This window comes from Megalobrama amblycephala, linkage group LG16 (assembly GCF_018812025.1).
Source record: "Megalobrama amblycephala isolate DHTTF-2021 linkage group LG16, ASM1881202v1, whole genome shotgun sequence".
Classification (NCBI taxonomy): domain Eukaryota; kingdom Metazoa; phylum Chordata; class Actinopteri; order Cypriniformes; family Xenocyprididae; genus Megalobrama; species Megalobrama amblycephala.
Window position 1 is genome coordinate 10,740,760 of NC_063059.1, and position 27,470 is coordinate 10,768,229.

General features: G+C 39.6%; 1 long non-coding RNA gene across 1 annotated transcript; it reads right to left on the reverse strand.

The window, feature by feature from the left end:
* Positions 1–7,066: 7,066 nt before the first annotated feature.
* LOC125249602 lies at positions 7,067–8,369 on the reverse strand. The gene is made up of 2 exons (XR_007180590.1): positions 8,216–8,369; positions 7,067–7,190 (listed from the first exon to the last, which is right to left on the reverse strand). It is a non-coding gene; the product is annotated as an uncharacterized LOC125249602 (long non-coding RNA).
* Positions 8,370–27,470: the final 19,101 nt, after the last annotated feature.

A 27,470-nucleotide genomic window follows, 5' to 3' on the forward strand; every position in this document is an offset into this window, starting at 1 on the left:
CCCACTGTCACCAGAGGATATATGTTTCTCCTTGTTGTGTCACAGGTATGTTTATTTGTTCGAATCTTGACTGATAAAACTGTTCTCTTGAGACAGATGCGCGCTGCGTCGCGTTCAGGTGTTTGTTTAAAGCAACAGCAGAGAAGTTTATTGATGCTGAGTGGTGATGCATATGAGTGTAAATGCCCACTGTCGCCAGAGGATATACTTTCTCCTTGTTGTGTTACAGTAAATATCGCATGAAACGCAGTTCTCTGTGTCTGCCGGTGATTTACGTGCTGTCAGATGAGAAGCGTGAAGCCGCCTTTCCACTGCACATGACATTTGCATCCGATTGTCGCATTTCGCCCCCTAGCGGCAGTCGTACGGAACTTTGAAATTGGTCGTGAAGCAACTAGTGATGGGAAGTTCGGATCATTTTACTGACTCGGACTTTTGAGTCTCGTTCAACAAAATGAACGAATCTTTTTTCGAGTCATTTCGTTCATTTTAGCAAAATGTAATTAAAATGTTACGTGTTACTTCCCCAACACATCTACTACTTATGCAAACGTTCATCCCACTACAAACAATACAAAACTACAATGCTATAAGATTCAGAAATGATTATTCATTACCTGGGTCTTCAGTTTATGACAAGCTGATTAAGCTCACCTCACATCTTGTCTGACAAGTCTTCGGGTTTAAGTCATTCCTTAATGACGTGACAGGCAGTCCCATGCTAAACCAATGCAGTCTGAGCCGGTAAGAGAATTGATTAGTTCATTTCATGAGTCTTTCGGGTTTTTGAGTCGTTCCTTAAACACGTGACAGACCCATACACTAAACCAATGCATTCTGAGCCGGAAAGAGAACTGATTAGTTCATTTCATGAGTCTTTCGGGTTTTCGAGTCGTTCCTTAAACACGTGACAGACCCACACTAAACCAATGCATTCTGAGCCGGAAAGAGAATTGATTAGTTCGTTTCATTAGTTTTTCGGGTTTTTGAGTCGTTCCTAATTACGTGACAGACCCATACACTAAGCCAATGCATTCTGAGCCGGAAAGAGAATTGATTAGTTCTCTTCATGAGTCTTCCGGGTTTTGAGTCGTTCCTTAATCACGTGACAGACCCATACGCTATTTCTGACATTTCTGTCACTGTTTTTGTTACTGTTTCTTGAGGATCTGTGGTGTGTTATTATAAATAAATAAATAAATAAAAGCCCTGTTATAAATAAAATATTGATTAATTTATCTTTTTGACTGTCTATCTGTAAATAAACACTAGGCTATATAATAATATAATAATCCAAGCCTACAATACAAAGTATTTATAGCCTAGTTTGTTCATTTTTACTCCAATTTTGAGTTTGCTGTTATAATAATTGCTTTTCCTAGGCAGACTTGACATATTGGTCTAATATATGTATAAGAAGATTGCTCAAAAAGGACATAATGACATAAATTAAAAGCAAATAACATTTTGAATTTGAATTATTAATGTTAGTTTAAAACATCAAGGTTATGATAACTTCAGCTTTAACAGTTGTAACACAAACTCAAACAAAACTGGAGAGTTAACGTTATTTACTAATAAATATAATGTGCTTGGGTCACACAGCATAGTGTATGGGTCTGTCACGTGATTAAGGAAGGACTCAAAAACCCGAAAGACTCATAAAAAGAACTAATCAATTCTCTTTCCGGTGTTATGAAATATTCGGTGTCTGAGATTTTCGGTGACACTGGGCGGAGCTTACATGAATATTCACGAGTTTCCTGTTTTGAGTTAAAGCGCCACTGAAAGTGTTAGTGGATTGTCCTTGGATCACGGAACTGTTTTCTGTAACGTGATTGTGTTTGATTGTGTCGAATGAATTTATGATTCTTTTTTATTAATAACTGTTTATGTATGCTCAATTGTTTGTAGGTTACATTGTGTCCTGAGATATACTTTAGTAGTGATTACAGCCACTGGTGGTCTATCGTTAGGAAATGCGCCAACATCGAGTTTGTTTGTTTTAGTAGGCTACAACTGTTTTGATTTTATTTTAGTTCGTTTGAGAAGATAACTTGTATAAATGTAACTGTGGTTGCATAATAAAAGTTTCAGTTGTGATTGTGTCATTCCCTATATTGCTTTCTCAGATAGCCTGCATAACTTTAACCAGACATTATTATTTTTAAAACACATTGAGAGTTAGATTTATGTTCCGTTTATGTTTTTGACTTGCATGAATTAATGTAAAACTTCTTTATCCTTTTCTGCAAAACACACAATGCTCTCTATGAATAGAAACATGAGACAGTGATATTAGCTTCCCTGCAGCACTTTCACAAGGTTTTATTTTAATGCGCTTTCCACAACAATTAAAATGTTAAAATTGAATTACAAGTGGTTAAATTGATCAGCTACAAAACTAAAAGTTACTAATGCAGGTTTTATTTAAAAATATTTATATGGAGAAGACAATTGGCAAAAGTATGAGGAATATTATTGTTATGTGGATAATCAGACATATATACATACTACTGTGATTGTTCTGTCATTTCTTAATTGCTTGCTCAGTTGGTAAATATTTTTAAAGAGACTTTATTAAATCCTAAAGTGTTATTTTTTTCATATTATTAGGAAACATTCTCAATCTTTTTTCCCACAAAATGATGCATTTCATCGACAAAATAAAATTTCAATGTGGAAAAAACGAAGCACTGTGAATCAGGATTCAGTTTAACAGTGTTGATATGAAACTATATGGAACTAAATGATCAAACCTGCAGAATATTCACAATGAAATGTATTAGTTGTATTCTACAAGCTTTCCATAACAATTAAAATTTTATTTATGTTAAATTAGCTGCTAAAATAATAGACCAGTAATTTGCATATCTGTAATATCAAAGATGAAAGTAAATAATGAGAGTATAGTTTAACTTTGAATAAAAAAAGAGCAACTGATTCTGTGTTGGAATTTTATTCACAAATGAGAAGTCACGACATATGACATATTTAATTAGCAAAAATACTTGTATTTAAACACAGATTAACACACTTTACACAGGGTCTTGGGATCCCAGACAAATTAAAGTTTGGTCTGCTCTTGTGATCCCAGTGATACCTTTGCTATTGACACATTCAATCTGAAATATATAATAAAATGACATTACAACAAACATGTATTATTAAAATTTTTAATACACTGTCATGTTCGAAAAAAAGTGAAAAATAAAAGTGTATGCTTTGTCTGGTGTACAGGGATATTTATTGGCAAAAGTCAAATTTGGGGAATGTAAGAATATTTGCTATAGATATTATATTAGTTATCACATGCATAATTCACTGTGGCCTATTTGGATAATAAATAAACTATATTTAAAGTACATTAACATGGTTTCTTGTATGTGCGCAATTTTTGAAACATTACATATAGAAATACAAATCTACCCAGATTAGAAGTCCTTCTGCAAACTAGGAAAGTTTACTGCTGCCTTCACCACAGGAGTTTACAATTAATATTATTATGCTACCATACATTTTGGCAAACTTTCAAAACCACATACTTAAAAGACTCAAGGTAATACAGAAACAACAAAAATAGGCTACTTAAAACACTATTGACTCGTTTAGCGAATTCTAACGACACCTCTGGCGAATCATTGCCTGTGTTCATATCAAACATAACTAACACATGACACAACATCACACAATATAGCTTATAAAATCTTGTGCATCAATAACAGAATATAATTCACTTCGTTTAACGCTGAAACATATGCTAATTACCTTTAATGTAAGCCGAAGAGCGTGCATTAACATTTTCAGTGGCACTTTAACTCAAAACAGGAAACGTGAATATTCATGTAAGCTCCGCCCAGTGTCACCGAAAATCTCAGACACTGAATATTTCATAACACCGGCTCAGAATGCATTGGTAGCGTATGGGTCTGTCACGTGATTAAGGAACGACTCAAAACCCGAAAGACTCATGAAATTAACTAATCAATTGAATCAACAGGTGAACTACTACTAGCAGTACAGAACCTGTAGAATATTGCACATGCGCGACTGAACGAATCACCCCCCGAGACGACTCGTTCTTCCCGAGTCACATTAAAGATTCGTTCAAAATGAACGAATCGTTCAAGAACGACACATCACTAGAAGCAACCGTTAAGCCGCCTTTCCACTGCACAAGACATTCGCATCCGATTGTCTCATTTTGCCCCCTAGCAGCAGTCGCACGGAACTTTGAAATTGGTAGTGAAGCAACCGTTACCCTCGGCTTATTCCAATCCAGCAACCACCATGGTAAACTGAACGATTTTAATGAATGTAACGTTAATGCATGTATGAATATATCCATAAAGCAAATTACCCTCAAAACATCTAAAATAAAAACATACTAGTATATTTTATAGAGCTAATCAACGTAAAAATTGGTTTAATAATCATAAAATATATATATTTATACAACGGTTCTGTCTGGTTCTCGAATCTGATTGGCTGATAGCCACGCGATATTTCAGTGATAACAGCACTCCTACTGCCTTTTCACCGTTTGTATCACTCCGCTTGAAGTGACCGTCATTTTACAAATACTACTTCTTGTACCACGAACTGTAGTTTTAATAGTTTTTTAGGCGAGAATGTTGTTGTTTAGACCTGAAATATGTGACTCATATTTAATAACAGCGCCTATTTTACAATTTGTTTTGACGTTTTCGGAGATGCAAGCTCGAGTGCGTCAGCGGCCGTTCAGTGCTTCTGTAACCACCGAGAACAGCTTAATCTCGGCCAGTGCCTCAGGGATTTGCCGCTGCCTCTTATAGTGGTTAAACATGAGACATAATTCAATTTGAGTACATAGAACGGGCAATCTTTGGTCTTATTAATCTATTATTTGTTCCAGAGCAAGTCGAATTGTGCTATATTAAATTTGATAATAATAAACGTACGTTACATCCAATATACATGCATATTGGCTACAACTAGACGGGACATATCAGACTCTTCTCCGCTCTTCAAATACGTAAAACATTAAACTTTATAAACATATGGTTTTTTGAGTAAAGAAAACGCTTTACAATTTTTTTCAAACATCAGATCTTTATTTACCTTTGCATTGCACAGAGGAAATGTCCAAACTGCGTGCGCACTTCATTCACGAGGTGAGGCGGATTAATGAGGTTTGATTGACAGTTTGAGGATCCTTTTGTCACAAGCTCTTTAAAGGTCCCGTTTTTCGTGTTTTTTTGAAGCTTTGATTGTTTTTATAGTGTGCAATATAACATGTGTTCATGTTTCGCGTGTAAAAAAACACAGTATTTTTCACATAATTTACTTATCTGTATACCGCTGTTTCCACTGCCATAAAAAACGGGCTGATGACTTCCGTGTTCTATGAAGTCCCTCCTTCAGAAATACGTAACGAGTTCTGATTGTGCCAGCGGTTCCTGTGTTGTGATTCGACAGCAGTTTAGCGCATCTCAGAGCCATAGAGAGACATGCAGTGCGTTCCAAACGGGATATATCGCCTTCCGAAGGGCACTTCGGAGGGAAAATAATCATGGCCGCCATATTGAAGGGTCGTTCCAAACCGAAGTGCTCAAAACTGGCCACTTCAAAGGGCCCTTCGGAATTAAGGATTTCGAAGGGAACAACTGATGGACACTTCGGGCCCCCATGATCCTTTGCATAGGGAAGTTTGACGTCACAGAATGGGTACAGGAGGCTCAGAGTTCGATTAACTATAAAGGTATGTATAATATTTTATACATATTTTAAATATATAATATTTTTCTGTACTATTGTAGCCTAATATTTATATGAGTTAGATTTGGTACATTATTATGGTCAAAACGACTTTCTACTTAAACAAAAATACTTTACAGCTCCCTTTATCAGTCCATTCAAATGTTTAAAATACATAAATACAATATAGCCTACATGCGCCAAACCTAAAATAAATAAATAAATAAACTAACGTTAAATAAAGGGCGCAGCTTGCACAATCTACTCCACCCTGATTGTCTCGTTAAGATGACGCAGAAGTGCATTCCAAAAGAAGAGTTTTTTTGATCCCTTCACCCTTCATCCCTTCGAAGCTCTCACTCCGGAGGGTAAACCCTTTGAAGGGATTAGGGCATAGGGATGAGAGCCCTTCTGAATGGAACGCAGGGAGAGTTGCGACAACGGAAGTTCAAAACGCTTGATCGTCACGTGATTCGTGTAGCCTTCAGATAGTTCCAGAAAGTGCTTCGGTGGCAATTCAAAATGATAGGGTTTGAGAGACAGAACCGTGATTTTTGGTAATTTATAGTCAATAAATGCATCGGTTTACAATATTTATATAATACACCGACATGTGAATGTATGTAGTTACAGCAATGTTGTTTTTAAAAGATAAAAACCTGCTAATATTTGAGGATTAGTGTTTTCAACCAGCGTTGCCTGCCTTGTTAACATATTTCTGGCTAACATTACCTTGTTTAAAGATCACGTTGCAGTTGTTTTGAAGCATTTTTATGTTTTTAAACTTGTATGTTAGTTAAGGGCAATTATGTCATGTTCACTATAGTTTTACAGGGACAGGAGACATGCAGGTGACAGGTGATTGTCTTAAAAAACCCATTGCAAATAAGTGAAATGAAAAATTTAATGAAGTGAAATTTAATTAATCTTAATGTTTACAATTCTTATGCACCCCATTCACTTATTATATATACATTCATACACAATATATTCAATTCTAAAATAAAACATTATACACACATTGACTTTTGCACTGATTTAGTATACAATGGATTTATACATTTATAATAAACTGCATGTCAAGCATTTCGTCTGTCCTTTCCTACATGTTCTTGTAGTCTCCGCTATGGTTTGCAGTGCTGCATGAGGATGATCCAGTCACTCAGAGAAAGCAGTATGAATGCATGGTTTCAACACTGACACGGAAAGGAGAAAGTTATGTTCTAGTCAACAGGAGCAATATAAATAGAACTAAAGATTGTGCGCCAAGTTGTGTGTTAATCATATACAGGTGTATCTGCCTTTTTTCACAAAAAACAACACTGGGAACTTTTATGTTTATTAAAGGTTTATTAAAAATAAGGAGCAAGGAAAAGCTTGCAAAATCCAAGGAGCAGAGACTGGCGGTGACAGCATCATTGCATGGAGTCTTCAGGATCTGAATCCCCTTTGTGCTTGTATTGAAAGCAAGATAAAAGGAAACAAAATGGGAGAAATTAAATACAGTAGTAGTATATAATATACAGTTTTGGTATTTAGTATGATTTCCCATTTAGCCTAGTGTGTGTGTGTGTGTATATATATATATATATATATATATATATATATATATATATATATATATATATATATATAATTTTTTTTTTTTTTTTTTTTTTGCTGCTTGTAAGCATTGTTTTTTTTAATCTCACTTATAAACTTCCCTCTCCCCATCAATCCAAAAATCAGCTGAGCTGACACATAATAGACAGTCAACAGAATCACAATACATTCTCGAATATAAATTCTAAAATAAGTATTTTTTTCTTTATTCCCAGGTGAAAAAATATTATAGTAATTTATAGTAAATACCATAGTGTTTTTGAACCATACTATAGTAAAGTACTTGAATTAATTTGTTGTGGTAATTCTATAGTTGCTGTGATAATAAAAGAACTATAGTAATATAAACAAATTACGTTACCCAATACTGTACTAAGTTTTCTACAACTTTAGGGTATATTATACTACAATATACACTACAGTATACTGTAGTAAAAAACTAAAGTATACTACAGTATTTATTACAGTTTATCAGTTCACTATATTGCAGTATGCTGTAGCATTCATTAACAACGTGTTGTAAATACTATAATATAGTATACTACAATTTACTATAGTATGGTTCAAAAACACAATACTATTTACTATAGTATTTTTTCACCTGGGTTGTACATTTAATAAGGAATAAGGATATTCTCATTTTACCACTTTCACCCACCACAAGCCCCAAAGTTATATTTAACCCCGTTTAGAATCCCTTTTCTCTAATTACACAACGATGAATAAATTGTTTTAATCTATTATCTAATCTACTATCTGATAACATCCCCTGGAACTATTTATTTAGTGAGCAATATCAGCTAGCATGCTTTAATACACAAGTTAATTTGATTCAGATGTACTGATACTATAAAATATTATAATTTAAACGGCTTACCTTTTAAAAGTGCATCACAAACGGTCTGTTCTGCTGTAACTCTACGGCGCGGCTGCTACTTCCGGGAACTATTGAGAGGCTCCACGAGCCGCCATTGCTGTAAAAAACCGTTCCATTGGAGTCTATGGAGTTGTCGCAACTCTCTCTCTATATGGCTCTGGCGCATCTTGCCCGGAAAGGTCACGCCTCTTACCATAACGTGGAGATGCACGCGCTTACCCTATCAATTTGAGCCGGAATCAGACCCGGTGATTGGACCGACATGGCGACAAACACACTCTACAAACGCAACTCTTGTGTATTCCTGTGGGCGGAGGTTAGTCAAAAAACTGTTTTAGTGATGTCATTAAAGAAGGAAGTAGAGGGATGTAGTCCAAACTGGCCGTTCGATGTAGGCGACTTCTGTTAAATAAAATATCTCGCTTGGCATTGAACTTTGAGCTTTAAAATATTACAGATTTTATTTATACTCTAACAACAACATTACACACTAACTAAAGTTTGAAACATGGGATCATGAAGAACGGGACCTTTAAAATCCTTTTCATTCGTTAAATATTTGTAAAACCCACATAACCAGCGTAAATGGTGACCTATTTTTTTTTTTTTAATAACTAGTCCGTTGTTGTTCTTATTTATTTACACACTCGTGCCGTCGAACTGTTGTATAAACGCAATATCCCACTCGTAGCTGTGCGATGGCTGTATATCAGCACGCTGTGATTACCTACGGACGAATCACAGCGTGCTGATATACAGCCATATTGCACGGCTACTCGTGTGATATTGCTCATATATATATATATATATATATATATATATATATATATATATATATATATATATATATTTATATATAATTCTTCTTCTTCTTATTATTATTATTATTATATATATATATATATATATATATATATATATATATATATATATATATATATATATTTTTTTTTTTTTTTTTTTTTACATAATTATTAATAACCGCTATTTTAAAGAAATAGTGTTTACATAACGTTAAAGTGTTAAAATATTGGTAATTCTAACTTCACGCTCATCGTTTTGATTAGAATACATCATATCAGGTCGGCCGGTCGCATACGGTCTAGCCGCAGAAGTTCAAATATTTTAACGCATCCGAAGCTCAAATCAGATCCGAAATTTCCGCATTCGCGTATGATCGGAACTCCACGCAGCCCCCGTACTACTCTCCATTGGAAATGAATGACTTCCGGTCCAACGGCTGTCGTTTGTCGTGTGCAGTGGAAAGGCGGCTTTACCCTCTGCTTATTCACCGTGGTAAACTGAGCGATTTTAATGAATGTAACGTTAGTGCATGTATTAATATATCCACACAAGCAAATGTCCCTCAATACATCTAAAATAAAAACATTGTAGATTTTAGAGAGCTAATCAAGGTAAAAATTGATTTAATAATTATAAAAAAATATATATATTGACATAATTATTAATAACCGCCATTTTACAGAAATAGTGTTTACAGAATAATGTTAAAGTGTTAAAATGTTGGTAATTCTAACTTCGCGCTAATAGTTTTGATTAGAATACCTAATATCCGGTCGGTCGCATACTGTCTAGTTGCAGAAGTTCAAATATTTCAATGCATCCGAAGCTCAAATCGGATCCGAAATTTCCGCATTCGCATATGATTGGAACTCCACGCAGCCCCCGTACTATTCTCCATTGGAAATGAATGACTTCCGGTCCATCGGCTGTCGTTTGTCGTGTACAGTGGAAAGGTGGCTTTACACCGGTGCTGTGACTCGTCACATCACGAAGATCCGCATGATGCAGATCGCCAAGTGGTTGCTGAAACGTCATGTTTTCATCGCGGAATCAAGAAGACTGGACGAATAGTAGACTGGTTGGTCGTTCCTTTTACATTCTGAACAGTATTTTATTTTTTTATTTTTATTTTTAAGTCAAGTGAAACATTTGATGAACTTTGGACTCATTTTGAACTTGACTCAATTTGAATCTAGGATTCAATTTGCAATGCATTAGTGATTTAACTTAATCTGTTTATACAAGTTCATGTGTAATTTAGTTGTTTTGTAAGGATTTTTTTTCTTTATTCTTTTTGTTTTCTATTTTCTTTTATCCCCCCTCATCCATTTTGAAATAATGGCTGAGAAATTTCCTTCAGATTATGATGCTACTAGCCCATTTGACCCTAGAGGGAGAGGTGTTTTGCTTTCTGGGTTGAATAATAGTGGCATGACAAGCAACAAGTTATTTTGTGGAGGGATTGGAAATCTATGAACGATATTGAAAAGGGTATAGGGCATGGTCATACCACGACTAATCCGACAATGAGACCATCTTTGGGGGATGGGCCTTTTGTTTACACTCCATGAGCTGTTAATACAGACCATGCATTGCAACAGTTGACAGATATGATGGGTAGACTCGGAACCCAAATAGGTGATTCGATCATGGCAAGACTTGCTGAGACTGGAGTTATAAATGCTAATTGTAACTCACAGAATAGCAGACATGTGGGCTCTGATAGCGTCAGACAAGATACGCCTCAAGTCACAGTTCATGTTAAAGCAGACAGGGAACCAGTGATATTTAAAGGTGACGGTTCTGATAAATACTCTGTCTGTGATTAGATTGAGTTGACAAAATCTCAACTAAACAAACAGAAGTGTCCAGTATCCGACCAAGCTTACAAGATACTTTCGAAACTAATGGGCAAAGCGAGAGACATCGTAAAAATTGGGTTAAGGAGTGATGTATCTCTGGATGTGGTACGCCACCCTGAAATGATCTATTCCATACTGCTCAAATACTTCAGCAATGCTTCTTCTTGTTTGCTTCTGGCTGATTTTTATTCCACATGTCCAGAGCCAAAAGAAAATCCAGTCGATTACTGGATTAGACTTAACAAAGCAGCTGATTTGGCTGAAGAAGTGTTGTGCAGACAGGGTAGAGTTATGGATAATTTTAGCATGGAAGTGGCGCGTATGTTTGTAAAACACTGCCCTGACCCTGAGTTGTCATGCCTCTTTAACCCTTTGAGTGGTACGGTCCCACATATGGGATTTCGAACATTCAGCGACGTCACATAACTGCCAGATTCAAACTGTGCTTTCGCACTTTGGCTGCGAGACGGACGCGCGCAGCTTTTGTCATATCACAGCTATGCCATGTTTTCAGCCACATAATGTTTTTTTTTTAAGGTTTCAGACATTTAAATACACATAAGCACCATTAAAACAATACATTTAGAGTTTATAAAATACACACTGATGTCAGACATCAGTGGAAGCAGCAATGACAATCCATTCAAATATAATTTGCTGACATTTATTCATATCAGACACGCATAATGGGCCAAAGTAACTATAAAGTTTACTATATTATTCATCCAGTTCACCAGCCACTTACTTGCATATATTTCGGGAGAAACTGTAAATCCGACTGACAGGACTCTGAACTGCAGCGCAAACTAAGATGGCGGCGCCCATCTCACATTATAGATCAAGATAAAGATCATTTATAAAGGTTTTAAAATGACAAAACACACTCACTTACACATATTTGAGAATCGGAATATCATATAGTTGATGACATGGTAAGCAAGTTCGCAAATATATTATAAATAAAAAAGGAAAAACAAAATAATAGTGATCCATCTGTCATACAGAGTTATTGTGGCTGTGTTCAGCGTTCGTGACACGCATGACACATCGCCATGGAAACAATAAGGGCAAACGTTCTAAAATAACGGTCGCCTTAAAAACAACCTCACTCTGGGGGGTCAGTTAGAATATTTTAAACTCACACTTGAAAGGGTTAAATGCAAGCCAATTGACGAGTGGAATGCGAGAGACATCCAGCGGAGGTTGGATGATTACCAGAGAGAAAAAAAAAGCACCATTGAGACATGCTAGTCCTCATCTTCGAAACCTTGCTGCTGCTGTCGTTCAGTGCGATGACCCACCACAGCCATTTGAACTTTGTGAATCTAATGCACAGGCAAGCTGTCCCAATGTTCCTCTACCTGCACAAAGTCAGCTATGGGGTGCTTATTGTACTGACACAGTCACCTCCACGGCACAAAATGTGCGGAAACCAGATGGGGAAATCTTCAGCCGCATGATGAGTATGCTAGAACAAGTGCTTGAGAAAGTGGCGCAAAATAGCAATGCTCATATTTCGCACATTGCTGATTTTAGACAAGGCGACGGAGTGAGAGTATGCAATGTCTGTAAAGCACGAACTCATTCCATCAAAACTCATTGTCTTAGAGAAAGGCTACGTTTCTCTTGTTTTTCCTCAGGTCACACACACAATGCATGTCCACGCAGAGTGTCTCAGCGCAGAGACTGCGCTGAGTCAGACAGGGGGAAACTGATAGACCTGTATATGGTGGGGGGGTGTACGGGTCCAGGTAGCAACTCCCATATGACTGATGTTGATATTGAAGCTGCGTCTACGCTGCCCAAAGACTTTTGTGATTCAACTGAAAATGTCATTGTACAGAACACCAACACAATATGCAGAAGCGACAGTTTGACTGCGCTGAGTCAGACAGGGGGAAACTGATAGACCTGTATATGGTGGGGGGGGGTGTACGGGTCCAGGTAGCAACTCCCATATGACTGATGTTGATATTGAAGCTGCGTCTACGCTGCCCAAAGACTTTTGTGATTCAACTGAAAATGTCATTGTACAGAACACCAACACAATATGCAGAAGCGACAGTTTGTTTTACATGCCAGTCATTGCGGGGAACAAGTTAATTCTTGGTGTCATGCGCGATAGCGGTTCAATAGCTTGTACAAAGGGTCTCATTCATGAAACATTCATAAATATACGAGTAACTATGTGAGTGATTTGCGCATAAAGAGACCTTCCCGAAAACTCTTCTCCTGATTCACAAATACTTCGTAAACGTCAGAAGTGATAGTGAAATGTGTGTGTTAATGAATTCCAATCAGTCGTTCTCAATTACCATAAATCCCGCCCATTAAATCCGACTGACAACTATATATGGGCATCATATTATGACACCAAACAAAGAATTTTGGCCATTTGGGGCCATTAGTTTGCCCAGCTCTATTGAAATCAATTAATTATTTGATTAAAGTGCTCCATTTGCAGATGCTATTACTGGCTCTCATAATAAAAGTAAAAAGAAAAAATGTATGTAATTACTATATATAATATTTTTTCAAAATGCTGTGTAATGTACCTTATTAAGGTGAATTAAAATGCAGCCTTATTAATGAGCAAAACGTTCGGATGTTAAACGCACTATTTACGCGTGGCTGGGAGCAGGTGTAGATTTCATTCGTACCAACTAACATTTGGAAAATACAAACATTTTAATGAATCCGAAAATTTACGCCAGAACCACTTTACACATGATTTACACAAAAATTCGTTCTGCTCGTGTTTCATGAATGAGACCCAATGAGTGAAAATGCAGAGGCCAAACTACTTGATGTAGTTCTTATAGGCTGTGGCGGCAGTCGAGCAAAGCCTAAATCTGCTTATGATGTTGAAATGGAAGTGTATGGCTGTAAGATCATTGTGCCTATACCCTGATTGTTCATGGCCAACTGGATGACTTTATAATAGGGACAAATGTAATCAAACATGTGATCCAACAGTCTAAACGTTGTCCTGCCTACTGGAAAGCATTGTCTCATCCATGTTTGAATGCTGATTTAGAATCTGAACAGTTTCTTTCTATGTTAGCAGGAGTGGAACGTTGGAAGGGTGGGGAAATTCCAGATAAGATTGGTACAGTCAGATGTACTGCAGCAGTGTGTCTAGAACCCGGGCGTGAATACCTGCTGTGGGGAAAGTTGGATAAGTCTAGTGCTACAGGTATTTCTCTAGGTAGTACTGTGATTACTGAACCTACTACTTCCAGATCAGCTCCCAGACATGTGTTAGTGGGTAGACTTTGCACTCCTCTGTGGGGTGGATACCACTGAAGCTCATTAACATGTCTCATCAGCAGGGGCGCCGTTGACACGAGGGACAGGGGGGTCAGGACCCCTGCAGTTTTGAAAAGAGAGAAATCGACCCCCGCACTTTTGATAAGGGCTTCAATCAGTCAAATTATATCATCTTTTAGCTTAGGATATTTTCTTTAAAATGAGACCATTTTCACATTTCTTTGAGCTTTCGTTCGTAAATAATCAACTGTTTTGTCACGGATGTGAACAGGAAATGCGCTCTCGAACGGAGAAACATGCGATCTCCAAGCAATCGATCAAAGCATGCTAACGTTTTAGGACAGGTCGATGGTATATAAATCATGCCCGAACGTTAGCGTTTGTCAATCAAGCTAAACCGTCCATTCAGAAACCGAGAAATTTGACAGGAGGCTGATCTCTCAGGTTGATGCGCGAGCTGGATTGACTGAAGTTTATAGTTTATGGACTGTTTTGATTTCTGTAATTACATCTAGAAAGGTAAAAGCATTGATGGCATCTATAAAAGAGATCCCTGAAAGCTAAACAAAAGTGATTGCCTCGACCAGCAACATGTATGTGTATGGGCTACTGTAATACTGCATAATGCTTATCAGTGGCATGCACTTTGATCGTGAAAGTGAAAGTGCCCTTTGCGGTCGCATCGCGGTGCCCCCGTGTTGCCATTTCTCCCGATGTGAACCGTGAGCTCCAGTCCATTACAATGTAAGGCGGTTAAGGCCCGGGCATACTTCATTTCCCGCATTCCGCTCAGCCTTTCAAAGAAGCTCCTTTGCCCATGATCGTGGAAAGACGCATGCACACGTGCACCGCCCGTGGTGATTTACATGTACATTTATTCATTAACAACACCGCCCCCCCCAAACGCAGTTTGGTCCCCCCCACTTTGAAAATGTCTCCTGCGCCCCTGCTCATCAGCAAATATTGCTTAGACACAATGCAAAGATCGCTGATGTGTATGCATGTGTGGCACTTGAATATATGGAAGATGTTGTACCTATCAGTAAAGATGTTCCTCTATTGAGCTATTCTCAGGTAGCTGACTCCACATCAAGCCAGGGTGGAGGGGTAAATGAGTTAAATGAGCAGCTGCTACGTGTTGGTCTGGGAGGGCTGGACATTAACTCAAGTGAGGTTCCTGAAGGTTGTAAGAAACAACTTCTGGACCTTGTTTTGCGGTATGAGGATATTTGAAGAGTTTGGTTACAAAACACGATAAATGCAATTTTTTTATAAAATTTTGTTTCCGCCAAAATCAGTATTGTATCTGGTCGGTATTGAAAAGTCATTTATTAATTTTGCACAAAATGTGATATCCGTCGTGTTATTCTGTCATGTTTTCTCCCTTTCTTTCCAAAACATGACAAACACCAGTCTCCTTTCTCTGCAGAATGCGATATATCCACTGATCCAATCACAGCGCACCATTCCACGTACTGTAAAACAGTAATGGCGCTGGCCTGAATACACCCGGCGTCCTAGTTTTCCTTACTTTGTGATTTAACAAAAAAAAAAAAAAAAAAAAGAAAAGAAAAATTAATAATTTTGATGGCATTGATGAACCTGTGGTGGTTTCTGCGGTGGGGAAGAAACGCAAGTCATCGAAATGTAATCATTTACGTGAGAAGATTAAGAAGACGAGGCACTCAAGTCGTGAGGAGGAACAATGCCGGCTGTTGCTTGTTCCACGACAGCATCAAACTTCTGTCATGGTCCCCAAAACTGAATCATAGACAGTTTTTAAAAGCCGTTTTTAATACCAATGTACTCTGCATATGTGTTTATTTTAACCGTGTGGTGGTGCCAGATACTCTTTAATTGGTAATAACAAATGGAGACATGATTCATTTATAACATTAACAAGATGACTCCTTGAATTCATTTTGGGAGCGACGGCTGAATATTTAGTAAAATACCTGTATATAAGACAGAGGTTGCGCTAGACTTTTTGACATTTTGACGGACAGGGTCGTAAAAATTCCATCATAATCTACTGTTACCCGTCATTTTCATATTTTAATTATAATAACACATTTAATTGCTTTTATTTTTGTTCACATTTTCATTTTTAATTATGAACCTACAGGACGATATAGGTTTATCCATTTATTTTGAAGAACAGATTAACAGATTAGACTGCGTAACTTTTACTTTAACATGAAATTTCTCTGTACTATACTATAGGCTACGTGTTGTAGCCTTTAAAGAAAACGTAGTTTCATATTTGTTTAAATAGTCCTATGTTATGTTTTAAATTCATCTATTTGATTATGAAAAGTGAACACCATGAGTAAGATGCATCATAAGATGCGCAATATATCGAGAGACATGGAGTGGGTCAGACATGATTTTGACCACTTCATTAAGTTTTGTTTTGTAGAAAACCTTTCTTTAAAGTGAATTTCATTTTGTAAAAATTGTATCTTAATTTTAATCAATGTTTCATCAACCAACTGCCTGGATTTAATAAATAAGAAGCAAATATATAGCAGGCAATTTAATCTTGACATGGAGGCGCGGGCGCGATCACTGGCGCGTGAACTGGAGCACGTCTTACAGGCTAAATGAAAAACTCAGCAGCTGCTTGACTCACAGACATGAGAAATATATCTATAGAAAGCTTTAAATATCTACTTTAACGAAAACGAAATGATTCAAAACAAAAAGAAATAGGCTACTCTGATTATGTAGACTAAACCGAATGAAATGTGCGTTCTCTCTCTAGTGCGTTCTCTCTCTATCTCCACTATGAGGAGATGATGAGAGTCAGTAATGTTAACTTCATCTTTGCAGCCGACATTGATTCAGAAAACATTACTTTATTAATAAACAATTAAAATGTCTCCTTGCTGTTTTGGTCACATTCATAAAAATAATATCGATTCTTAAATCCCAGTGGATCTTATGGTAGGCTATATGCTGTTTTCAGTTGATGAATAAACAGTAGTGCGCCTCCCATCTAATAAATCGCAATAAGCTTAAAGCTTTGTGTTGCTTTTGATATGAAACAGTCTCAGATTTCAAATTCTGTCCATTTCATTAAGAAATTCAAGCAATAAATACCATTTTGACGCTCTTTAATGTGGCGTGATAGAGAGTTGTAGCTTCTGGGTACTCGCCTGTGCATTATCAAACGCATAGCAAAAGATTCTGTTCTGGATCCAGAGCTCTGCTGCTACATTGGAGCACACTTGCCACCAACTGGACAGGGGTGTGAATTACAGTTACAATTTACTATAGATCACCCTCAGTGTAATCTGTCAAAATGACGGACGGCCTTCAGATTTTTCCGTCAATGACGGATAATTTTCGGTTAACGCGACCTCTGATATAAGATTAGTATTGACAAAGTTCAGAGGCTGTCATATATGTGAATCAACTTACTTTGCTGTGTATTTTCAATATGACAAATACATTTTATATTGATGGATTAATTGCATTTTGAAAAATGTGTCATGGACTTATTGCATTTTGGGGAAAAAATAATACGCTTTTATAACAAACCTTTTAAAATTAAAATGTAGATTTGAATTTTTAATATTTTTATAACCAAAAGATGCTATGTGAATGTTTGAAACATCTTGCCACTTTCTTGGTAAAGAAAACACCTTTTTACTCAAATGAATCTAAATGGAGTTATTGCCTTTTGGAACCAAACTCTTCATTTTCTCCTGCCATCATCTTGATTGTGGTAGGGCTGAGGGATTCATGCACAGAATTCACCTTACTGATACCAGACCCTTTCGCTTGCTGTACCGGAGAGTGCCTCCGAGTCATTATCAGGTTCTTCACAAAGTACTTAATGAGATGGAAGAGAGAGATATAATTTGAAAGTCAACCAGCGAATTTGCCTCTCCACTGGTGCTGGTTTGGAAAAAGAATGGGGACCTGCGCATCTGCACTGATTTTCGGTGGCTGTATAAAAGAACATCCAAAGATGCATACCCGCTTCCCCACCAAGCTGATTGCTTGGCTGCACTAGGTGGTAATTGTTTGTTCAGCACCATGGATCTCACATCGGGGTTTTAAAATATGCCCCTGCATGTTGATGACAGGAAATATTCAGCTTTTACAACCCCAATGGGGCTGTACGAATACAACGGTCTTCCGCAGGTGTTATGTAATAGTCCTGGTAGTTTTATGATAATGATGACAGCAATTTTTGGTGATCAGAACTTCTTAAGCCTACTCTGTTATCTTGATGATCTTCTTGTTTTTGCCCCTAATGAAAAGACTGCTTTGGAGTGACTGGAAATGGTCTTTAGCAGATTGCGTGGACACAACTTGAAACTGTCACCAAAGAAATGTTATTTTCTCAGAAAGTCAGTTAAGTTTCTAGGACACATAGTTGATGAGACAGGTGTCTACTGACCCTTGTAAAGTTGAAAGTATTGCAAGAATGACTTGTTGTAAAGTTGAGAGTATTGCAAGAATGACTAATCTGATGGAACAGGATGGCGTGACTCAGAGTCAGAAACATATAAGGTAATTTCTTGGTATGGTAAATTATCAACATTTCATACCCAAGTACTCATCCATTGGTAGACCTCTCTTTGAACTGCTTGCAGGGCAGACGAGAAAATCTAAAGGTGGTTGGAGGTTGAAGCGCTCTTCACAGGGCCATAAGCTGAGTCGTGAACACTGGACTGATGACCATGTCAGAGCCTTTGAGATGCTGAAATCGTCCTTGCTTAATAGTGTGGTTCTGGCACAACTCCAAACTTTGATCAGCCTTTTATGCTTTCCACTGGATGGCCTTGGGGCTGTTCTTTCCCAAGTGCAACAGGGCGACACTATTTCCAGGCCTATCGCATTCGCTAGTAAATCGCTGTCTCTGTCTCAGAGAAACTATCCTGCTCATAGATTAGAATTTCTGGCTTTAAAATGGGCAGTGTGCGACAAGTTTAGCCAATGGCTAAGAGGTAATAAATTCACTGATAATAATCCACTGACCCATATCATGACAAAGCCAAAATTGGATTGTTGTGAGCAGCGATGGGTGGCAAAGTTAGCCAGCTATGATTTCGACATTAACCCTCTGGAGTCTGAGGCTGATTTGGGGCCTGGAGAAGTTTTGACATGCCCTGACATTTGTGCTTTTTTCAGTTGTTCATAAACATATTAATGGAAAAAGTGTCATTACGCTGTATTCAGCACAAACTAGGCTACCATAATATGTGAGGAACATGTATGTACATGTTTGTGTTTTTGAAGGAATAACGTTTATGCATGGTTATTGAAAAAAACAAACTTAAGTCACTGAAATAAGGCCAAAAAATATATATTAAATCTGTGTTCACAAGACTTCTGGGTATTGGAGGCTAGAGTTTTTGCTTCAAAATTATGTAAAAATTATCCTGCCTAGTCCTTCATATAAAACCATATATTGATTTTTGTAAGACACTTTTTGTCAAGAAACACAGTATGCGTGGAGGCGTGAATCATCATGAATAATGGGTGTTTGAATATCTTAAATAGCCCACTCTTGGCTGCAGATTTAGCTTACGGCCATACCACTCTGAGCACGCCCGATCTCGTCTGATCTCGAAAGCTAAGCAGAGTCGGGCCTGGTTAGTACTTGGATGGGAGACCGCCTGGGAATGGCTCATGACCCCCCCAAGTACATATTGCTCATCCCTGGGATTGATCGAAAATGATCAAAACGGATGGTGCCATCTGGTGGTCAATGCCCTGAAGTGTTATTTACAGAAATGGTCATATACTGTACAAGGCCTAGTTTATTGAAATCCACTAGTCTGCTGAATGTTTTGTTTATTATTATCATAGTTTGAGTTGATGTAGCTGATGAGATTCATATAGTCAAGTGGAACAGTGTGCAATTGTTACATTTTTGGGCTGAATTAAGAAAGGGTGTAATGTATCAGTGCATCAAATGTATCAGACAAGGACTTCTAATTGCTTTGATGTGTTTTTTTTTTTTACACTATCCCACCCCTTGAAACCCAAGCATACAGAGACTCCAAAATACTTGAAATACTTTTACAACTTTTATTTTTCACCCAGAATGTGTTTCATTTAAAAGGCAATGCATGAAAACACAAGTAAACAAGATCTGTTTGGGTTAAAGCTCGCTCACCACGACAAGGTACAGATCTACGAGCGAGAACACGAGAGACAAACATTTACTACCATTTGCAAACATTTAGTTAAACATGGAGCTGACAGACATACAAACATCACAAGGACACGCACACATAAATAACATTAATAATAATCAAAAACACTTAACAATTAAAAACACAAACTTGCATACCAAATGAACAATTGGTTTGTACAGGCCAAAGCCCAATAAAGAACAGGATTATCCAAAGACTCAGGTCACTAATCAACAAATAAAGGCTCAAGCCATTCCTGTCTGTTACATTTTTTTGTGTGTTTTCTTTGGCAAACTTTTGTTAAACATGAAGCAGACAAAGACATACAAACATCACAAAGACATGAAGCTGACAAAGACAAACAAACAACACATATGACAAAAACACAGATTATCTGAACATGAACAACCACTAAAGGGTATGTAAACTGATTGTGTTAGATCAGAACTGATTAAGTTTAAAATGATTGGCCTTGATATTGAACATATGCCAGAACATGTTTGTATAAAAAAAAAAGATACTACAAAGTGCATTTTAACAGCAACATAAATAATAATAAAAAAAACAAACACAAGAACATTCTTAAGTAAAACTGTAAAGTGCATTTTTTTGAACTTTTGAACTATATAAATAAATAGATTGTGTTTCAAAGTGCTTCAGCAAGTACAAACAAACACACAAACCAACACAAACAAGCCTCTTTCTCTCTCCTACAGATGGCATAGGAGAAGTGGCATCACACAGGTAAGTTATTTACACAGTTATTTACAATTATTTACACAGTTCTCCTCTTTTCCAACTCCGCATCCACCACACTTTTAAAGTGTTCAAAACTGTCGAACACCACATTGTCAAACCCAGAGGTGGTGGATTTCCTAGTGGATGGACAGTAGGAAAATATCTTCTGGGTGCTTCCAGCCACTTTGTCCTTGGAAGGTGTGTACCTCTTCCGCTGTCCACCACAATTAGGCACGTGGCAAGCCCCACATGGCCGCGAGGACTTGTTCGGCATGAATGCCTTGACTGTTGGTGCAGGAGGTACAAAGCTCTGGCTGCACGATGGCCCACGAAACAGGACGGAGGGAGCCTGTGGCTGTGCGGGGAGAACCAGCAGTATGGGTGCTGCCGACACAGGGGGTGGTCCATAGGTGGACGCAGCAGGCTTTGGCTCGAGGTGTGTAGGCTCAGCAGGCCTTGGCAGAATGGGGGTGGGCTCAGCAGGCTTTGGCCGAGTGGAGGAGGACGACACCGTGGGCTGAACGGGCCGGTTCACAGGAGGCACAGGCTCTGGCTCTTCAACAAATAATCTGGAAATATAAAATACACATGTAATGAGTATTGATATGACGTGTGTGTTATTTGCTTTCCACAGCCAACAGGTGAAACAAAGTGCTTATGACAACTTACCTCCGCTTCTCACCACGCCTTTTTCCAGCCTCGTGATGAACGTGCTGGTACTGGACCTGAGGCCGGTCTGGCGGTGGGAGGGATGTTGGCAGCGCAGGAGCTTCCGGGAACGGTGCGTCCGACAGCACTTTCAGGTGAGGTGTCACCTTCGGCAGTACCATCGCCCCGTAGTTGGCCTTTTTCTCCTCCCTGGCAGCGCAGGTCGAGATGGACTTGGCGTTCAAGTTGGGCAGTGGAATGGCGAGACCGCCGAGGATGGGGTCGTCTCAGACTCGGTCTGCAATCCTCTTATACTGTCCCTTCAAAGAAGCCGTGATCTTGCTGGGGGAGGTGAGCTGATTGGCCGGCGCTCGGTTCTTCAGCATCTTGAGGAGGAGGTAGAGCAGGCGACTGTCCTCGGTCACCTGTGCCGCCTGAGCGTACCTCATGCAGCCAAACTTGGTCTTCTGGGCTGCTCTGGTCTCGGGAGAGTCCGCCCCAAGGCACCGACCGAACAAGGTGTAGCCCCACCTGGACTCATACCGCTTGATGAAGCGGGCGGCGGTCTTGTCGTGGTCGTGGAGAGAGCTGGCAGCGGCGGCGATCTTCTGCCTGAGGTCAGCCGGCACTAGGTGGTGGTCGCTGTTGTCGGCCAGTTCTAGGAGGAGCAAGGCCAGTGCCTCCACTTCCTCTATACCTGGCAGATGCAGATGTCGATGGCTCATCAGCGCGTCCTGCAGGGCAGGACTGTCCTCCTCTTCCGCCTGTTCTGCCTGGGTGAGGACGACGTGCTTCCCACAGACTCTGTCTATCGGGTCCTCCTCTGTATCAGAAGACATTCCGAGACCTTCGTCCGCCGTCTCGTCATCTCCCTGCTCAGCCGACTCTTCCTCCTCCTCCTCCTCCTCACGCGACTGCTCTTCCTCAACTGCAAATATGTAATCGTACTAATCACAAATGTGTCTACACAACAATATTTTTTTTTGCACCAGGTTTGTCATCATTGTTTAAGTGTGTGATCAAGTACTGTACCTTTCTGCACGTAGTAGTCCCTGGCAGTGAAGCTGGTGGACTGGCACATGGCGTACTCGACACCAAGGAGCTCCTCCTCGTCGGGGTGCTCATACACTTCGGGGACCGGCATCGGTGCAGCAAAGTTGGGCTCCAGGACATGCTCCTTGCCAAAGAGAACCTCGGCCTGCTGGTTGACGCGCTGGATCTGCCGCGCGTCCAAGCACGACGTCTGCCGGCCATGACCACCAGCGACACGGAGCGATGCCATGCGGTTGTTCCACTGCATGGCAAAGGACACCAAGTATACCTGAAACACGTTTCCATTTTGACTGTTATTGTGTACAATGTTTACAAGTGATGACTGGAGCTGTGAAATAAAATGTATCATTGAAACTATCATTGACACTTTTCTTTTTAAATTATACTGTATGATGTGCTATATGAACATGTGTCTGCAATAAAGCTTTATATATACCCCTCCAGAGAGTTGCTGCCTCGCCGGCACTTGAGCTTGTTCAGTGGGACGCCGTTCATCACCACCACCTTCACAGACAAATACAGCGGTATGCCAGGGGGATCCTGTAACACACAACATATTGCAAGGTCCTTATTTATTCTGGTGTCCTTTTGAAATGTTGCCATATACAAGTTTGAATGGTTTTGACACACGATGACCGCAAAGACATTAACCCACCTGCATGCAACTGAGGTGCTTGCTCGCAACTGCCCAGTGAGCGTCGACTGCCTCTGGCGACTTGAACAGGTGAATGCCATCGATGTCAAGGCCGGCTGGTCCCCGGAACTCAGCAAGGATGGACTCTATCACCAAAGCAGTCTCCTGTAACACATAGGATATATTCTCAGTGTCGAGTGTTTAATCACATTAAACACATTCACACATTTAACACATACATTTATTTTCAAAGCTGGATCTGACCGATACCTGAATATGAAAGCCACACTTACCACAACCCCACGGGTAATACGCCTTACATACGATCTGATCTGATGAGGCTTGAGGAAGGCCATCATCTCCTCATCAGAGAACCTGCCGTAGAGCTCTGGGTTACCGTTCCTGACCGCCTGGACCAGGAGCATCATGTCCGCCTTGTTGTAGGCGAGCACGGCACCCGCCATGGCACTCATGAAAGCCCCCTTCCTCGTGCCGTCGATACACAAGATTTCCCCAGTCGTACTGAGGATCTGGTCCCTGTACACGGACATCTTCTCCATCTCCAGGATCAGGTGCGCACGCCTCAGGACCCAAGCAGACGGAAGGGGAGACGGGGCGATGGGAGGGGTGTAAGTGCCGGCTACTCTGGCAAACGACAGGATGCCTCGCTGAGACGAAGACGATCCAGCCGCCAACGTGTGGGCATCGTACAGGAGAGTCTGGTACAGGTCCCGACGCTCCACGTACCACTCATCGTGGCCCTGCTGCAGCAGCCTCTGCACCTTGCTCATTGAGACAGCGTTGAGTCGGTCGCTCAACAGGGTGACTACACTCCTGTCCACAGCACGCTTGCCGCAGATTATGGCAGGGAACATGCTTCTGACGGCCGGGGCGAGGTTCATCAGAATTTTCGGACTGTATGCCAGCCAGGTGTACTGCTGCTGGGCACGTTGGGCGCCATCCTCCTCGTCGGCGTCGTCCGCATGCGCCTGGCTCGGCTCCTCCCTCAGCTTGAGACAGTGTTTGCACATCAACCTCTCGGTCAGCAGGGTATAATGAAAGTTCAAGCCGCACACTTGCCTGGCGTAGCTGCCGTACCCTCTCTTCTCCAGGTAGTAATCTGGCAGTGCAGGGCAGTTGGTGTTGGGGCAGCGGATCAATGCCTTCATCACGCCGACCGGGCGCCAGAAGAAGGCAGGGGTAGTGAAGAAGGAGAGCATGTTGGGCACAGCTCCCTTGACGGCCATAGGAGGTGGGGGCGGGTGGAACTCCATCTTCTCCTTAAAGAGCTTCCTCTCGGCCATCTCTCCCCTGACATTCTTGTACTTGGACGCCCTCTCGAACAGCCCATAGGTCTCGTTGGTCTTCAGCCACTTGATGTTCGCGGGGGCTATACCAAGGGCTTGGGCGGATTCAGGCAGCTGCTCCCAGAACTTCTGCCAGCCCTCCAGCACGACGCCACCGGGTTCCGAGGTCTCTCGGAGGGACGAGGGTCCGGGCCTGTCGTCCTGAAACACAGAGCTGGCGAGGTCTCCCCAGGTGGTCAGCTGCGTGCTGACCGACGCCTCGGACCTGTCCAGGACACTCTCTGAAGAGGAGAACACCACAAAAATGTATCAACTGCATTGCTCGATACATGGGTCATTCTACAGAAACGTCCACTTTTCTGTCCCTAGACTTTACAGAAATATTACACTTGAAAAACACTTTTACAAATTTTTTTATATTTTAATATGAAACAATATGTTATTTGAACAATTAAACCTTGAGCCACCAATGTGGCAATATTTGTTTTTTAATTAATTATAAAAATTCCAAACACCACAGAAGTGCTCGTCCCCACAGTCATGTACAGAGGGAAAGTGCTTTATTTTGAGCTCAGAAACAGTTTTTTCTACCATTTAAAATACAATAATGTATGCGTAACTATCAAATATATAAATGTAAATGCCATAAAAAAAAAAAAAAATTCCAAATAAATCTTATAAAATATTTAATGAAAGTAGTGGTCCCCTGGAGTTGTCACTGGTGTTACCTTTAACAAAAATCTCTTATTTTGAAAGAAAAATGGGAAATGACCTACTTTATTGTTAGGTCATATTTTAGAAATTTTAAAAAACTAGAATACAAATGGATTAAATTACTTGATTTAGTGAATATATCATGATTGACAACATGTGGTTTGATACCTTGCAGCAGCCATTTTATAAAATGCATTTTTTCATGAACAATGTCACTGGTGTTACCTTTTTATGAAATTGTCACTGGTGTTACCGTCACTGGTGTTACCCGTTTATAGATGAACTTTATTTAAAGCTATTCATTTAGTTCTTTTGCATAAAATAGCACTAAAATTACCTGATTATAACTTTTCTTTCTCATTGTTAATCCTCCTTTGGGCAATTTAGATGGCTAAATTAAGGGTATATAGCTAAATTCAGTGCAGCGACTTTACAGACAGCATATTTTACAGACAGTTTTAAAATGTTGTTCATGATCTTTTTCTGATTGCTTTCACTAAGTGTCAATGATAAGTCTTTGATTGTACACCAAATGTAAAAATTTAGTCCAGTCTACTTAATTTTAGTTGAAAAATTAAGGATCTTTGGTCCTATGTATACGTCACTGGTGATTAATTTTGTCACTGGTGTTACTGTTTTTTGTCTGTCACATTAAATAAAATGTGTCATATGTGACATGATAATAATTTTACATCCATTGAATTCTGCTACACTCAAGAATTAAGATGTAAAGGATTGCATCATTTCTTTTTTTATAACTGTTTTTCAGATATTTTCATTGTTATAGCAAATACATGGTGGCGCAATTGAATTATCATCATTCAATCACACTTTTAACTAACCTGATTAAAATAAATAACACATAATCTTCTTATTTTTTGCATTATCATTATCATTCTGTAACTCTGACTGCATGTGCTGAAAAAATTTAGAAATAATATTTCATAAAAATGTTTTAAAAATGCCAGAGAAGTAAGGTAACACCAGTGACAAAAAAGGGGACATGCAGTCTTTAAATAAATGTACAAAAAAAATAAAAAATCATTAAGCTGTCATTTATGTGTATTCATGAAGTCAAATTGTAATATAATAATGTGGTCTAATTTTAAATGTTAGAAAAAGAAATACATTTTAAGACATTTTGTCATACCAAAATGGGACGTTTCTGTAGAATGACCCACATACTGATGAATTTCACGTGGCACAAACACAAGTTCTAGCAGCTCCACAGCATACTACAAAGTCATTTCATGTTAATTTCAGCATAATACTACTATACCTGCAGCAGCCAACAACTCGGCATCGCTGGCGTAGTTGGGGTCCTGAGGGAGGTCGGGGACAGTCTGAGCTTTCTGCAGAAAATAAAACACAACCATAGAATAATCTCATAAAATAATACTTTTACTAATACTGGTTACTGCTTAACATCAATTACTCAGGTCTAAAAGGTAACTGAGTTTATCTTACCTTCAACCTCCTGTCAAGGTGCCATGTGACAGGAGGGAACTCTCTGGTGTACTCGAGCAGTCGCTCCTTCTGCCACTTCAGCAGCTCGTTCTGCTCTCCCTGCTGGCAGTACTGGAACAGCAACCATACCAGTCAGCCGACATCGTTTTCTAGAAGCCACCTGAAGGTCTGACCGGCGTACTTCCCGAACACGATGACCAGCTGACCTTTCCACAGCTCACCCCCAGACCTCTTGGCAGCCGCCTCTGCTGTCTTGGGATCCAGCCATGTAGGGTCAACAACGGTGCTGGGGGCCTCTGCCACAGACTTTGCTGCCTCTGTACACTGCAGCCTGGCCTCTCCTTGCCGGTACAAAATGATGTTGGGGTACTGGTGTTGCTGTTGATGGCTGACCAGCGATGACTTAGTGGTCAAGCTCTTCCTGCAGACATCACAGTCAAAGGTCTCCCTGGCAACGGCATGGATCTTCAGATGTCTCGTCAGGTTGGACTTTTCACTGAAAGTCTTGTCGCACACGTTGCACCGATGTCTAGGCTTCTCCATGTTTCATCTGGTACAGTAAAACATGAATAAATGAGTAAAACTAAAAGCAGATGAGGGCTT